We start from the raw sequence: 5,691 nt of genomic DNA on the forward strand, positions 1-5,691 counted from the left end.
TTGATTTGACAAAGTCGGGAATTGACAAGGAGTGCGGAAGGAGTCAGTGAGATTTCAATACCAGCACTGACTGCACATCATCACCCCCCCCCCCGGTCCTTTTCGTTGTGTAGCAATAATAATAGAGAAAGGGGAGTAGTGCTCTGCCAAAGCCCGTATTTTACCATGCCTTATATCACAGCCATTAGCAGGGTTGAGGCATCAAGTGCTGCAGTCAGTCCGACTCCTGTGACCCCCCTAAGGTTTCTAGCTTCCCAGTTTTGAGTGACACCATGGTCTCCAGTTCAGCTTGAGAGCTCTTTAAGAGCCAATGGAGGAGAGAGTGGAAAGAGACTGCCATTTTTTTCTTTTTCCTTGTCTTTCTTTCTTTTGCTGTTTTGCTTTGTTTTTCAAGAAAGGGTTTCTTTGTGTATCTTGGGCTGTCCTAAAACTCACTCTGTAAATCAGGCCATCTTTGAATTCACAGAGATCTGTGTGTGTGCTGTGATTAAAGCCCGGCTGAGACTGCAATTTCTTGTTAGCTCTGGGTGTCCTGAGCTGTTAGTAAGTGACAATGGCTCTGTGTTGTGAATCTCTGTGAATCCAGACTATGTTATGTCCTTCAATGACATGAGTCTGAAGCATCAAGCACCCACCCACCCCTATACTCCCTGAGGTCTCTGAAGTCACACACAGCGCAGCCTCTATGGGTCTGAATAAGGCTTAGAAAGCTTTTCCCTGGTTCACCTGGTGCAGAGGAAACCAGGTAAGTTCTGAGAGACATGCACCACCTTCCTACAGAAAGAAGGGAGGACTGATTAGCTAATACCCACAGAGGGGGAAACTCAAGTCTGGTATTTCAGACAGAACCTGCTTGGACAAAGTCTCATCTGTCAGTCACTTCCTGAGGGAAGGAGGGAGGGAGGGAGGGAGGGAGGGAGGGAGGGAGGGAGGGAGGAAGGACCACAATTATCTCTCCTCTGTGTCCTTTTTACGCTCTTTTCATGCTCTGATGAATATTGTGATTCAAGTTGGCCATGTCCCCTTTTCCACAGCATGTGCACTGTGGCTCTAGATCAAGGAATCAGTTTGTTTGTGTGTTTTGCTCTATCTAGGAGAAGCACCATAGCAGTTGCATACTGACTGAGAAATTTGATTTTTAGGAAATGATTTTTCATATCTGTGAGTGGTCTCTCCATAGATAGCCACTCATCTTTCTTTAAACTTGAGTATAGGAATGAATGATCCCTCCCTCCCTCCCTCCCTCCCTCTCTCCCTCTTCATGGGAATGAGTGTCTGCTCTTGCATTGAGGGCTCCCCAGTTCTCAGCATCTCCAGCCCAACCTGTCACAAGCTGATCACACATTTGCAAACTTGGGATAAAACTGCTGAAGTTTTGGGATAATGAATTTCATCAACTATGGGACTAACTTTGTTCTGACAGGACACTCACTCACAATCTCTCCTCATCACACCCACATAGTGTAACAACTTTGTGTTTCCTCCACAATGTGCTCATTTCTGTCAGGGAACTGAAAGCCGGCCAGCCAGCCAACACTATTTTTCCTTGTTTCTCATTTTGTTCTTATATTCTGTCTCTCCCCCCCCCCCCCGCCTGGAAAACTTTCAGAGTTCACTCTGCCCCCTGAGTAAAGGTGTTATGCTTCCTTTTATTGTATATTTAGTGTGTGTGTGTGTGTGTGTGTGTGTGAGAGAGAGAGAGAGAGAGAGAGAGAGAGAGATTCATTATGAAATCAAAAGTCAGTCAACAACAGCAAACTTTGTATTTATTTGTCCATCCACGTATTTGCTTGTTTACTTACTTACTTACTTACTTACTCACTCACTCACTCACTCACCCACTTCATTTATTATTTATTTATTTATTTATTTGCAGTGGAAGACTTAATTCAGTAAGAATGATCAGAAGGGTAGGTAGGGTATCCTTGGGAAAAGAGTAAGATATCACGATGACTTTCCCTTCCAAGAGGGAGCTTTCTAGTAAGACGTGAAACCACAGTTTCAAGGGCCCGCTTTCCACAAGTCCTTTTCCAAGGTCAGGCATTTCTTAGGTAAGCAAGGGTCTCCATTCATTCCCTTTGAGGAACTCTCAGGCCCTGCCCTGACATTAACCTCTGACTCCTGCCTATTGTCAAGGCCAATGGGACACTCCTCAGCCCCTCCCTGACCTGAGGTGACCTGAGAAGCCACAGCCCACCCCAGTTCACAGGCCTCTCTTTATCTATCTATCTAACTAAGTAACTGTACAGCATAAAATGTGGAATCTCTTCTCAATGAAATGCTGTTGGCAGCCATTCGATGAATTTATTCTCATCTCAGATCCTGTCCAGCAGGGATGTCTTCTTTCCGTGTTTCTTCTTCTTTTGTATGTTGCAGTCAGTTCAGATGTGCTGGTATATGGTGAGAAAGAGAGAGAGAGAGAAATGGAATTGCTTTTTATTTATTTGAAGAGTTTTAATGATTTAATATTCAGCTATTTCCAGCCTTATTTACCAGCACATTTATTATTACCAGCGAGCACCTTCCTCTGAAAACATTGGAATCGCCCCCCATCTGTACATGTCATGCACGTGCGTGCATATGTGTGTGTGTGTGTGTGTGTGTGTGTGTGTGTGAGCGTGTGCGCATCCCATCTATCTATCTATCTATCTATCTATCTATCTATCTATCTATCTATCTATCTATGTATCCCTTCATCAAATTCCATTTTAGGAGCTGCTATGCTGACCAGTGACATGGAGGCCACCATTTTCTTAGCCAGTGACAGTCAGGAGACAGAAAGAAGGAAAGAAAGGAAGAAAGGAAGAAAGAATCTACATTCCCAAAGAAAGAAAAAAATTAAGTAAATTTTAAAAAGTAAAAAAAAAATTAAGAAAGTAAGTAAATACATACATAAAAATAGACATAAAGAATGAATAAATGAATAAAACTAAATAATAATTGAAACATTCAATAAGTAAATGAGTCACGCTAAATCAGCAGATAAATAAACAGATATATGAAAGAAGATAAGGAAGTGAAGGAATGAATGAACAAGTAAGTAAGTAAGTAAATAACTAGGTGGGTCATTTTTTTTAAAGAAGTAAGTAAATGAGATGGGCTGAACAGATAGTAAGTAAGTAAGTAAGTAAGTAAGCAAGCAAGCAAGCAAGCAATCGTGAAAAAAAAAATGAGAGCCGGGCGATGGTGGCGCACGCCTTTAATCCCAGTACTCGGGAGGCAGAGGTAGGCGGATCTCTGTGAGTTCGAGACCAGCCTGGTCTACAGTGCTAGTTCCAGGACAGGCTCCAAAGCCACAGAGAAACCCTGTCTCGAAAAACCAAAAAAAAAAAAAAGAGAGAGACACATCCATTCAATCCATAAAAGACAAAACGTGGAAATAAACATGTAAACTGGTCGACCCACCCAAAGCAGGAGGGAGGTCTCTGTCCAGCAGGGCCGTCTTCTTTCCAAGTTGCAGTCAGTCAGATCTCTGGGCAAACAGAAAAAGAAAGCAATTGTTTTCTACTTGAACAGTTTTAATATTACTCAAATGAATTAATATTCAGCTATTTATTCCCAGCCTTATTTACAACTGGATGCCCACCGAGCACCTTCCTCTCATAGCTAGCCCCTTCTACCCCTGCCCCATCTGGACAGATAGACAGGATGTATGTATGTATGTATAAATAAATAAATAATAAAAAAGTAAAATAAAAATAAGTAAATAAATAAATTAAAAAAAAAGTGTTTGGTGAGTGGGGCGTGTTGGCATAGAGAACAAAAGAGATAAACTAACCACCAACACATTGAAGAATGACATCAGTCAATCAAGACATGGAAAAAGACAACTGGTCGACCCAAGTTCACAAGGCCAACTGGTCGACCCCGGTACTTAGCATTTTAAGGCCAAATATTTAATCGGACAACTGGTCGACCCGCTTCCAGTCCGTCAAAAATAAGGAAGTGCACAGAGACAACTGGTCGACCCGTCAGGTCTAGGAAGATATAATATATATTATACATTAAAAAAAAAAAAAAAAAAAAAGAGTCCAGCGGGACATCTGGTCGACCCGCCGCATCCCCGGGGGAAAAAAATGGCCTCCCGCCCGGTGGGAGGGACTACTGGTCTACCCCGGTCCTTTGGAGAAGGAGGTGGAGAGGGGGGAAAAAAAGTGCGCCCAACCTCCGCCGCCTCCCCGACAGGCGCGCCGCGGCGCCACGGCGCGCGAGTGGAGGTCGGCGGCGAGAGGGGGCCCGGGGCGCCGCCAGACCCTCGCCCATCCTCCCCCAGTTAGAGGGATGGAGAGGGAAAGGCGCGCGCCCGGGAAAGAGGGGACACACCCGCGGGCCGCTGCGGTGCGGTGAGGCAAGCAGCGGGAGTGGACGGAGGAGAGCGAGAGCGGGAAGAGAGCCGCCGTCCGCCGTGAGCCGCCAGCGGCAGAGCCAGACACGGGTCCTCGGACGGGGCGAGGAGGGCGGGCGAGCCGGCGCCCGTCCCCCTTCCCCCTCTCTCGACCTCTCTCTCACGACCGCCACGCGCGCCCGTGCGCACGCACACTTCCGTGCGCCCAACACACGTGCGACCCGGGGAGCGCGCCTCCCGGCGAGAACTCGGGCGAGGCAGGCGAGCGGGCGGGCAGAGCCGCCGCCGCTGCTCTCTCACGTTAATGATCCTTCCGCAGGTTCACCTACGGAAACCTTGTTACGACTTTTACTTCCTCTAGATAGTCAAGTTGGTGAACAACCACAAATAAGCAAACAAATAGAGAGATAATAACAATAAAAATATTTGAGAGTTCAAATAATTGACTTCATCCACAATAAAAGAATATAAAAATAAAAATATCAAATGCACTTGAACACATTGGCACAGGAGAACGCTTGCTAAATAGAACCCCAGTAGCACAGACACTGAGAGAAAAAGAAAAAAAAGAAACAAGAAAAAAAAAAAGAAAAACAAAACAAAAAAAAAGAACAAAGAAAAAAACTAAAGAGAGAAAAAAAAGAAAAAAAAAGAAAAGAAGAAGAAGAAAAAAAAGAAAAAAAGAAAAAAAGAAAAAAAAGAAAAAAAAGAAAGAAAAAAGAAAAAAAAAAGAAAAAAAAAACAGACACTGAGAGAAACAATTAATAAGTGAGACCTCCTGAAACTGAAAAGCTTCTGTAAAGCAAAGAACATGGCCAACAAGACAAAACGACGGCCTTACAGAATGGGAAAAGATCTTCACTAATCTCCAAAATACACAAAGAAGTCGAGAAATTGGTCATCCAAAGAACAAATAATCCAATTTTAAAAAATGGAGTACAGACCTAAACAGAGAACTCTCAACAGAGGGATCTAAAATGGTTGAAAGACACTTAAATGTATTTAGTGATTATATTTCTTTTCCCTTAGGGATAAAGAAATGGAGAAGTTCTTTGAAGCAGTAAGTCACAAAAACACCAGGCCGTTAAACTTCAGCTACAGGGAAACCCTGTCTCGTGGAAAAACAAAACAACAACAACAACAACAAAAAAAAATCCTGAAGCCAGTGATCATTGCAAACATCTGTATGTTCAGATACTGAGCCTGAGCAAGTTAGAGTGTCACAGATTTGCTGCAATTCATTGCAAATTTCATGTGGATCACAAATCCTGCTCAAGTTACAGCTGTTAGTGTCAGTGTGAACCTTGACACCATCTCTACTGGATTCCTGTCAGCTGGGCTCCGGT

The sequence above is a fragment of the Microtus pennsylvanicus genome, unplaced genomic scaffold (assembly GCF_037038515.1).
Source record: "Microtus pennsylvanicus isolate mMicPen1 unplaced genomic scaffold, mMicPen1.hap1 Scaffold_148, whole genome shotgun sequence".
NCBI classification, from domain to species: Eukaryota; Metazoa; Chordata; class Mammalia; order Rodentia; family Cricetidae; genus Microtus; species Microtus pennsylvanicus.